At 33.8% G+C, this 12,470-nt stretch overlaps 1 pseudogene; it reads left to right on the top strand.

The window, feature by feature from the left end:
• Positions 1-7,097: 7,097 nt before the first annotated feature.
• LOC106457161 overlaps positions 7,098-12,470 on the top strand; it is a 56,396-nt pseudogene continuing 51,023 nt past the window's right edge.

Here is a 12,470-nt window from a genome sequence, read left to right on the forward strand (position 1 = left end):
TGCTATTTAATCTGTAATGGTTGTGACTAGTAACGCTTGATCCAAATCCTACATCTCTATAACTAGATTACTTATTGCTATTTAATCTGTAATGGTTGTGACTAGTAACGCTTGATCCAAATCCTACATCTCATTTAACTAGTTCTATTTTCAATTTATTATTGTCCCCCAAAGTAAGGCGATAAGCTTCAGAGCTTGCAATGTTAAAATTCGAGGTTTAATCTCTGCAACGAGCAAAGCTTATATAGCCCACTTTACAGTTAAAAGCAATACAGTTGTGATTTACTTACTTGATGTATTATTCTTCCAGGTAAAGGATCCGATACAAGTTGATTTTGAAATTAAACCCTGACATAATAAAGAGAGAAGGGAAATATTTTGATTCGTATTTTGTTTATAAAACTGTTAATTTTTCCAACCGCAATTTTAAAAATACACATCAGTTAGTTAGTAAGAATAAGCAGACACCGTGTATCTACCCATGACTTAAGTTGGTTGGGTTTATTTTGAATTTTGCGCATAGCTACTCGTACGTTAGACCTCCCTAATTTAAAAGTGATAGACTAGAGGGAAGGCAGCTAGTTAACACCACCCATCACCAACTTTTGAGCCACACTTTTGACAACGAATATCGCAACTGACCGTCACAATATAACGCCCCATAGCTGAAAATGTATGCATGTTCGGTGACGAAGATTCGAACCCGCGACCCGCAGATTGCGGGTCGACCGCCATAACCACCAAGCCATGCCATACCCTCAATAACGTAAGAGTGACTTTTAAAAATTACGATTAAAATAGGAACTGATAATAATTGTAAAAATTACGACTGAAATAGGAACTGACAATAATTGTTGGCAGTTTCCACAGTTGAAATAACTGACAATTTCACCCTTCTAAAATCAGTTTAGAATATTTGTAACAGTGTAAGAGTATTCTTTCTACATTTTTTGTATAGATGTTCTACACTTTATTACTCTTGTAAACCAGGTATCGAAAAGTCGTTAACATCATTTGGCTCACGTGAAGGTTACACATGACAACAGCTATCTTACAGAAGCTTATATCAAGTTGGCTTTGTGTCCACTCTCTGATGCGAGTGAAGCCTATCTCAAGGAGTAATACAGATAATACTTGTACAAATTGGTATGATTTAGATGTTCTCTCTTTGAAATATGTTATTTGGAATAGCCGAAGACGTTAGATAACAAATGGATTATGTAATATTGTACTTGACCACTAAAAGTGTAATCTGCCAACCTCTCGATCTTCACCCGATCGCGAGGTTCTTCTAACTCTTCTTCCAAATATTACACAGTTCAGTAATAAAAAAGGAAAGTCCACAACAAACCAGTATCTTGGTTCATGGCACCAAAATTTCTCTTCTCTTTATTCACTCTGTAGTATTTTCAGGTGGAACTGATAAGTCCACTTAACAAAAAGTTCGACGAGATACCTTCATCACGGGACAATACTACATTAATAGTGGCTGATTTTAAGTTTAGGAATAACAGATGGGAAGCAATATGTCAAGGGCAAAAATCTTTGTTAAATATAAATAGACAAAATCAGAGTGTGTGTGTATTTGCATGCATCAGCTCCTTATCTCACGATGACAAGCTAAAGAGAAGTGTACATTTCAAAACTCAGCACAGCACTGTCTTGAACTACATTGTTAGCTTGAAATAGACCTCTATTTCTTTGTCCTGATGGTGTAACCGCGTATTTGGTCATTCTCCATTTTGACATTTATGAATAGATTTCATCCAATTGGCTAGCAGAAGGATCTCTAGCATTTTCTCAGACCAAGAGAGCGATATTTGATATGATGAGGAGAGAAGAACTGATTCGGAGTAAAACCTTAACGGTCTTGTGGCCCATGTGTTTTATATTAACTTGAGGATATTCAGAACTAAATAATGTACTTAGAATCAACATCAATACTACAGAAAGATACATATGGTATACTACATCAGCTTCCATAGTAAGGGTGAGCTGTTTGACAGCTGTGCAGCTCAGAAATGAGATTCTAGACATTTATATGATACTATACACAGGGGCCATTAGCAGCACTTTGTTTTTGAGTAAAAGCGTTGCTAGTTTGAGGCATTGTGGGAAACAATTTGAGATGATCCTCTGTTGCTTTTAATAACCGTTGACCGTTACACATATAAACGTTAATCGTCGTAGATGTCTTAATTGTTCAATCACTTCCACAGGTTGGCGACCAAAGCTTAACATTTATATTTAAGTGCTAAAAACATAGTCTTCTATTCAATGATAACTATAGTTTTTTATTAGAATACGTCACCATGTCAGTGCTACACATGATTGATATTCTGTTAAAAGTACATTATTGAGTTTAGTAATACTATGTTTTTTCTTGTAACAGGGGGCTCGAGGTTGGTTCTGTGGCAGAGCTCTGGATTTCAGAGCTGGCGATACCCCAAAATATTCTCGCACTTTAAGCTGGAGGTAAAAAAATAAGAGTGAAAGTCCATCCCTTAACGTGGATGGTATCGTACCGCTGCCTTCCCTCTGCTCAGAAGTTCAAAATTAGGGACGGAGGAAGATAGCCTTGATAGTTTTGCCATAAATACAAAGTACAAAAACACTTTTCTAACAAGGCGTTGGCGTTATAATACATGCAGTTACGTATGTTCCCGAGTTCATTGATATTATGGTTTTCATTTTAACAAGACGCTAACCATACCAGCCTTACTCGTTATTAAAACACTTCAAAAAAGATTATAACGAGTTATAAGACGCCCATTAATCAAGTCGTCCTGCCTGCCAACTGTCTTTCGAACAACTTCATAACATACAGTCTCATGCATGAACTTCGTATTTTCTTTCTCTTTACAATGAACGCGATTGAGGCAACCAATTGTTTTGCGAAGTTGTGATAGAACATTACCCTAAGGATAAGAAGGTTTTATGGTCCATTAACTCTCGAGAGCTTATTCAAAGAATGTTCTTATTCAGAACTATTTTTCAATATGGAAGTCTATAACATCTGTACTGTGCACGTAACTTTTACTACCTATGGTATTTCGACATAATAACTAGAATATATAAGAACAATTTTAATAAGCGTGGGAAACATTTGATAGGATGAATAGATGAATAAAGACCAGACAGAGAAATATTTTCATAATTACAGAACGTGGAATATTTTCTGTTTATTATTTTCAGCCGCCTTTTTGTAAGCATTAGCTTGAATAAATTCTATGTTTTTTATTCCAGTGCATCGACTCAAACTCAAAAAGTAGTACAAAACCAAATCTATGCTGAACGCGAGAATGTATAGTTTTACGATTTCATGCAATAACAGGGGGGAGGAGGGGGGCTCAACAGAAACAGTTGTCATCAGTTTTAGAAATATAGTATGCTTCATTGTCCTATTTAAGAAGTAATGACTTTTCTATGCTCAAACAAAGCGTTGTGTGAAACAATGTATTTTTTATTTTAGATATATTTTAACATCCTAAACAGAAATATTAAAGCAACCTCAAAACACTAAAGGTATTTTTTTATTTTATGTAAAATATTTGAAAGAATATTGAGAGTTGAGAAAATTACACTAAAACGATTTTGGAGCCTCAACACGTCTGGTCATGCTCTATCTGACGACCATGCATCTGGTAAATAACCTTGCAGCGTAAGTTCCATTTCAAAAGACTCCTTGTAAGACTGTTCAAACAATCTGGCCTCCGAAAAAGAGATGTGGAGAAAATTTCATCAGGATCAAGGCAATATATTGTAAATTTTGCAAATTTCCAGCACATCACTACTGATCAAACGAATTGACGATACACGACCCATAGCTACGGTTCTTCCTGTCGTGATTGAATATAAAATTCGTATTTTGAACCAAGATATTTGGATTCTGAAGTCAATATTAACTTTATATTATTTCTCATTTTCTGAGATGAGAAACATACAGCACACCACACCTCCCTGCGTGCTTTCTATAATTTATCTAGATTATGAGGACGACGCTTTCCCAACATCTGTTTCCGATCACATAGAAATCCATAGACGCTGCCAGTATCTCTGTGTATGGAACAGCATAAGTATCCATTTCATTCTCTAGCAGCTTAAGGCTTGCGACGATTGAACGAGAGGTATGACCAGAAGCTCTATTTTAGTGAACCTATACCTTGGCCTCGTTTCCAGACGGATATCCTTCTTGATTATGTTCTATATTGTTGTCTGGAGCACGTGGACGGTTTTTCACACCTGTGTTCGTGGATTTTTACCTGTTACAAGACATCGCACTTTGCTAATCCCGGCTGGAGTACGACTTGTCGCAGGTACCTTTCTGGATTGTTCTGGAACCACAAACTGGTTAATATTTCTTTGTTTTCCAATAGATATACTCGTCTTGGAAAATCTAAATCCTCGATCTGAACAAATTTTTATTATCTGAGTGCATGAATATTCTGCGTAGGAAAGGGTTGTTACATATTATTTCCAAAAGATAATAATTTTTGGTATTATCACACTTTCTACGAAACGCAACCAATATCAAAATGTAGTTTTCATACACTCCTTTCCACCGCGAACTCATATCGGCTGTGGTTGTTACGTGACTTGCTAATTTTAATATTCAAAATTATTTTAGTATAACACATTCATCCCTGTATAAATGTGATTTGCAAACCACTTGAGGGTGGAAAAATTCCTTCCTCAAACAGGAATTTTTTTTATAGTGGAATACTAGAACAACACCAGTTATGTACGCTATCACAATGTTAGTTTGAGACAAAATTTAATTTCGTGATTATAAAAATTACTTCCATGATGATGTACTACTCTGTTACTTATTGCTGTAAGGCAGTGCTCGAGGTTTGTGTACTAACGAACACGCGGTTTAAAGTTTCCACGTTTGCTGAGCTTTATAAAACCAATCGTTCTTATTCTATTTCGGATGTATACTGTATGGCTCTTCTGCTAGAACGTTTTCATCTATAACTCTTTACTTGCTAGTTGAATTCTGAAATAAAGGATGTATATCGAAAGAAATTAAAAAAATACATCCACGGTGACTTAACACGGTGTTGGGCATTACACTGAACAGGAAGTGTAAGGGGCGGCGCCCTAAGTTACAGCCATAGTTTCTAGACGGAACACTACCGGCTTTTGTCAATGTTGAGTTCAGTCACCTGCTGATTCTCAGTTATCGTTGTTCAGATTTATCCCACGTGTTATATTATGTAAAAATACTGTAACAGCTATCTTGTTATCATCAGTCACCATTTGAGTAAGCTGATAATTCTGGTAAACCACTGAATATGACTGGTTTTTCTGAACAACAAGTAAAATTACCACGAACTTGGAATGTTCTTGTTCGCCCAGCTCTGCGTTTCAACCGATATATCCGAGAATGACTCTTTTGGAAAATTAATATATACAACGGCCTTTAAGTGGTTCAGTATATTATTTGTTGTGGAACATTGGACGGTCATGATTTGTTGTTAAACTGCTCTTTCACTGGGAAAAGTAGTAGACTTTATCGGCACGTGCGAAACTTCTAGTTGGACTTCACGATATTATTCTCAGTCACGTGATTATTATCGATTGTTTTCTTCAAGAGCTATTCCTTAAATATTGACTTCTCTGCTATTAATTATATAAACAAGGATCTCCATATGCCAGTTTTAGTCTGCTGTTCATAATTTGTTTCTTTTTTTACAAAAGGTAAGCTGGTTGTTGGTATATTTCAAAATATTTACAAACATTCCGCTATATTTAAAATAATTCTGTATACCATGAGATTGAATTAATCGGGTTTATAAGCGTTAAACTACTTATATATACGTTCATTCTTTTTTCCTTGATGTCAGTCATCATTGTCAGTAAGTTTTTGATAACGTTAGATGTAAATGATTATTACTTTAAGATTTTATTATATTTTGAATTTCAGCTTTTGAAGAAATCACAATAGCCAGTAAAAGTGTCAAAACATTACGTTTCTAGGTATGTAAATTTATACCACATCAGTTGTAAGAATTATCCTGCTAAGTTATATATCTATCCAACTAAAGCTATATGCAAATAATGAGTTTGATATTATAGCTAGTTACACCAATATTTGGTGTCTTTAATACCAGAAAAATCCTATCTTTGGTTTAAAAGACGTTGCACCTGATAAATTACATAACCTTTAATACAGGATGTTGTGCATGTTCCACGAACTCGTTCAGGCATCTATTTGTAATTTGTTTTCTTTTCTGTGTAAACTACCATTTAACACTATGATTCATGTTTCTTTACCAAGTATTTAAATTATACATAACCATTATAATATTTAAAAACACTTATATTTGATGAATGTACAAAATCGCTGTAACGAAGTAAAGGGGAATTATCATTAGGAATTCATAAATCGAACATAACTTTCGAAATATGACTTTTAGTGGCAGTTATACAAAGTACATTGGCTAACAAGTCATTTTCATCAGATATAATTATAGGTGGGTTAGGTAGCTCTTGAGACGCTGATTCCAAATCTATTTTTGGTTTTCCTCTAGCACGTCAAGTTTTCGTGATGAGACCGATCAAATATGAAAGGTTATTGCATTAATTATAATTCAAGTTGTTGTACATTTCTTTTTTCATAAGTGTGTACTGTATAAATATAACCAAGTTTATGGTGTGTACAACGTTTATGGGAATTATACTGAAAAATGAATAAAATTGTAACGTTAACTAGCCTAATGTGGGATTATTACCCGAATTGTGTTGAAATTAACACCAGTTATATTTCGATAACTAAATGTGCTGGAAGAAAACCGAAAACAGATTCTTTTGTTTACATCCTTGATGAGAAAAAAAAAGTTCGATTTTGTCGACCAGTATTATTATTCCAGCGGTGCCTCATGCAATACTGCAGTCATTATTGCTACGTCATAGTGATTATAAATAGATATAGCGTTTTTATCCACATTTGTCATGTGATAAGTCTCTCGTTGATTATGAAAGTTTTCAAAAATCATCAACAAACAGCTTGCTTTGTTGCGACCTAATGCTCTTGCTTGTATTTAGAGTATTTTAAACTTTAAAGCTTCTATACCTTTTCGCGTGCGTGTTTTGGTTGTTTACGAATTTAAATGGCTTTGGGCGTTATAAATGTACACGTATACATAAAGGTAAGTAACTTATGTTAAAATGATTTTGAATATGTAAATCACTTGATAGCCACAGCTAATAAAAAAGTATTGCTGGAAAGGAATGTATCAGAATTACATTTTGACATTGACATTTCACAGGTAACGTGATGATGGGGTTATTGTCAAGATGCACGTTTTTTTTTAATACAATGATTTCAAGGTTTTGCATTGAATCATAAAAATTAATAATACCGAGCGTGTGCCGGATGGTATAAATTAAACATGGACTCCAGTTGTCATAAAAAATATCTGGTCTCTTCTTCTTCCAGTAGTCTAATATTATAGATTAAACATGGACTCCAGTTGTCGTCTTAAAATCTAGTTTCTTCTTCCTCTAGTAGTCCAGTATTATAGATAAAACATAGACCCCAGTAGTCGTGTGAATATCTGGTTTCTTCTTCTTCCAGTAGTCTAGTATTATAGATAAAACATAGACCCCTAGTAGTCGTGTGAATATCTGGTTCCTTCTTCCTCCAGTAGTCTAGTATTATAGATAAAACATAGACTCCAGTAGTCGTATGAATATCTGGTTCCTTCTTCCTTCAATAGTCTAGTATTATATATAAAACATAGACCCCAGTAGTCGTGTGAATATCTGGTTCCTTCTTCCTCCAGTAGTCTAGTATTATAGATAAAACATAGACCCTAGTAGTTGTGTGAATATCTGGTTTCTTCTTCCTTCAATAGTCTAGTATAATAGATAAAAAGTGGTCTCTAGTTGTGTCGAAATCTGGTCTCGGCTTATTAATCCGCCGTATAGATGAAAGATGGACCTCAGTTATCTTATTAAAATCTGATTTTGCTTAAAAGAGCTGTTACAAGTCGAACCAATACATTCGTTTTAATTTTAACTTTTCCAAATATAATATTGATTAAGATTATGCTTAAGTACAATATCTCAAGATTATATGTACATATTTTAAGATTTTGGTTATTTTTAATGTTAGTAAAAAGGTTGACAAGTAGCGCGTATATGTATCTAAGGTAATGGAAAACCTTAAACCAAAGTTTCAAACTGTAGTTCAATAATTCCTCTTGATTTTCTAATTTCTTCTGTTTTGAAAGCTTAGATAACAGCAATAATCTAACGACATATCTCCTACAATAGGTTAACAGGTTGGAATTCACCCTATTTGAAACAAAACTTCTTGGACTTCAAACGTCTAGCTGTTTACCTTCGTACTACCTGATCTGGTTCATATATTTTGATTGTGATATAGAATAGCTAAGAATTCTCTACACTGGTTTAAAGTTGAAAGTCCTAATAATATATTACTCTTTGTATTTGGTTACACGAGTATATGCATTTGAATGTGTATATATTTATATTGCGGAAAGGTGGTGCAGCCACAGGTGGTATGTGTCAGACAAGTTAAAATTGTTGTAGATTATGTAATACTTTGCACCAAGGAATTATAATTACAGTAATTTTAATCGTAATGAAGGTTTGTCAGTTTTGAATAGAAATTAAGAACTGTGTATATTTTTCATACCGTGGTTAGTTAATGCTGCACGTTCTTAAATTACACTGTAAAAAAAAGTGTTGTAAATTAAAACAAGATAATTACTTCACAACAATGTAAAATGTGTTCCCCAATTACAGAATAGTGTGAATTATAACAGAGTTGATTCTTCTAGTGACAATGACACTCACGTTTTCTGTGTTTTCTAACAATGTTTCTGATTTTATCTTCTTAATTTAATCTCTTTGATGTGTAGACTTCAATATTTACCCTAAAAGTTAAATTACACTTTAGTTCCTTATCAAAAAGTTACACTTTCCTGCACAAATGAAAATGTGTATTTCAGGCTCATCCGAGGTCTGTACTATACTACATAGAAAATATAAACTTTCGGTTATTTCTTAAGTCTTTACTTTCATATCCAGTGACGCATACTTCAAGTAAATATAGGATTTAAGTTTACTACATATGCTATTGTGTTTCACTGACAATTCAGTTTTGGGCTTTCCTATACCAAAAAAAGTGTTGTACGCACATCTCAGACTTGCGCTGTGCTTCATAGAAAGCGTGTTACAGGCATATCCTATATATATAGGTTGCAATATATAAAACAGTCAGTTTCAGACACATCCTCAATCTTTATACTTTTTTGCTTCCTTGAAACGGAGCGTTTCAGACGGATTTCTCTTATTTTTAAAAATGTGTTATCGCTCATTATTTCCTTGTAACTTCCAATCAAAGAAACATCAAGATTTCCAAACGACAAATGGGCTTGGCCTGGCTAAATAATTCGCGTGCTTACACAGTGAATCTGAGGATTCGTGGTTTGTGTCCCGTTGTCAAAAAAAAAAACAAGAGTTGCCGGTGGGTGCTGTTGACGTAGCTGCCTTCCCTCTGGTCTATAAGGTCAAAATTAAGGACAGTTCTGCACAGATAAACCTTCGGGTAGTTTTGCGCATAACGTCTAGAAAAAATCAGTTCAAAACGATAATAGATCGACAGGACACAGATTTTAATAAAAACCTGTGTAACATTTTATTGAAAGTGTAAGATATTGCATCTGTAGAAATGTTATTCAAACATTGCCCAAATAAGTTCTACGAGTACATAACCTGGCTGGTAGTCTATTAACAGCATATACCGAAAAATATTATTGACAGTGTATAGTCTTTAAGCTTTTACTTACTTCATCTATACTTGTTCACGAAAAATATAATAAAATACAAACAACAATAATCGAATTTTCATCATTGTTAACTTACATAAGCTTTTATGATTTTATTATAAAATCTCATAAAAAACGTTTCAATAAGTAAGTCTAAGTCTCAAGCCAAAACTAAAATTTAATTATGCCAAGTTACATTTATTAATGTATGTTTCACATGTAACTTCTCGTTGCCACCATAATATGATTATTTATTTATTTTCATGGTTAAGCGCAGAGCTACAGAATGGGCAATCTGCGATGTGCACACGATGGGTATTGAACCACGCTTTTTATCGTTATAAGCCCGGACAAATATACAAGATCTACACTTTGGGCCGTTGGTGCATTATAAGATTTGCAGTCAAATCCCACTGTTCAGTCAGTAAGGTTGTAATTTCCAAAGCACACCACTTCTCCCTGCATGCTTTCCATGAGCCATCTAGTGTACGAAAACATGGTTTTCCAGCTTCAATTTCAAAAGCCTAAGTACTCACAGAGATTCGTAGGCGGTGTATGCGGTATGTTCTTGTATGAAATAACATTAGTATCTATTTCATTCTCCAGCTACATGAAATATCTGACTGCTGAATGTCTATGTCGTGGAAGCAACTTATATACACATGTGACGTATGTCGCTTTTTCAGACGGAGATCTTTCTTGATTATATTGCATGCTGTTGCCTGGGTTACGTGAACCGATTTTACCAATGACATTTGTGTTTTTAGATTCTCACCTGTTACAAGACGCCCCCTTCTGATTACCAAATCTTTATGACCCGAGTGTTATGATGTTTTGCGTCGGAAAGGTTTATTACATACCATTCCCAAAGGCGATCAGTTTTTGGTGGTATGATACAACCTGCTAAACGACAAAATGTACTTCTGGTACATTTCGAACCACTGCGACTTAACGGTTGTGGTTGTCATGTGACTTGCTCACTTGCTTATTCAAAATCGTTTTAATATAACATACTCAACCCTCTGAATAACATGGAATAGAAGTAGCGTGAAGGAAAATAAGCTTGTATTTCACAATTAGCTGTAATTTCATAAGAAACGAACAAAAGAGTAATGTATGATGTTTTTCTTGAGCCCTGTTTAAACTTTCGGGTATTTCAGAAATCTGAGCTACAAAAAATATTAAACTATTTATTGGAATAACAAATATGACTCCTCTTACTGTAGCAAAAAGGATCATAGCACCTATCTTCTAAGATCCTTCCACACTATCAAACATAAAACATCGAACAAATTGTAATGTTTAATTCACATTCTTTCTGAGCAGAAAGCTAATTCCGCTTCAAAATGACATTTCTGCCTCATTATTATATTGACGATTTCAGAGTTTTGAAAAGCGACAATTTTCACTCCAATGGAAAACACTATAAACCCTCTGGTGGCGTACAGTTTGTTATATCACAAAAGGTCACACTTTTATTTTTCTTTAGAAAAACTCTCAATAGAGAACATAACAAGTGACTAAAAATATAAGTATGTTTACTATTCAGCACAATGCTGCACATTGAACTTTCTTTTTTGTTTCCACCGCAAAGATCGAATCCTGAATTTTAGCGTTATAAGCACCGAGGCTTACTAATGAGTCACCGAGAGGGAAAAGAGCATAAAATAAAATAAAAATTAAGAATTAAATAATACTAGCCAACTATTAACAAACAAACTAAAAACAAGGTTATGATTTCTATGAGAAATTTATAAAACCCCTAAATGTATCCAGTAAAGATCTAAGTAAATAACAAAGACGACTGTTGTAGTACTAAACTCTTCAATATACAATAGTTTCATACTACCTTTCTTCCACATAATTACCAAAATCATTAATCACTAATTAAGTATCACAAAACGAAACAAATTATTTATGTTTAGTGTTTATTTGTTTCAAAGTAGCATAAGAAGAAACACTAAACCATTTGCTACAGTAGTTAATCTACATTTCGGTGTACACAACGATCATTCGGCTAAAAACAATGATATCAGAATAAAATTAGGAATGATATAATTATCAATATAAAGCGCAACACTTTCGATATCTACGTAAATGTTTATTTCAAAACAACGTATTTTATCACATGGCTTGGTGATAAAAAAAGATACAAACTATCCATTGTTAGTTACTTTTCATTTGTTATTGCTACCTGTAGAAATAAAAAAAACTTATTTTGTAGGTGTTAAGAAACGAAATAAGCAAATAAAAAAAATTCCCAAAGAATAACGTGCATTTTTTAAGGGTTTGATAAGATACCCAGTCTTTTTTTCAAACATAAAATTTATATGATAAGGTCGTCTACTGGCAATGTCAAAATACTCATCATTTCTTAAATATAATAATGTATAGCATAAGTCTGCTGGCAATGTCAAATACTCATCATTTCTTAAACATAATAATGTATATCATAAGTCTGCTGGCAATGTCAGAATACCCATCATTTCTTAAACATAATAATGTATAGCATAAGTCTGCTGGCAATGTCAGAATACTCATCATTTCTTAAACATAATAATGTATATCATAAGTCTGCTGGCAATGTCAGAATACTCATCATCTCTTAAATATAATAATGTATATCATAAGTCTGCTGGCAATGTCAGAATACTCATCATCTCTTAA

The sequence above is a fragment of the Limulus polyphemus genome, unplaced genomic scaffold (assembly GCF_000517525.1).
Source record: "Limulus polyphemus unplaced genomic scaffold, Limulus_polyphemus-2.1.2 Scaffold298, whole genome shotgun sequence".
Taxonomy (NCBI): domain Eukaryota; kingdom Metazoa; phylum Arthropoda; class Merostomata; order Xiphosura; family Limulidae; genus Limulus; species Limulus polyphemus.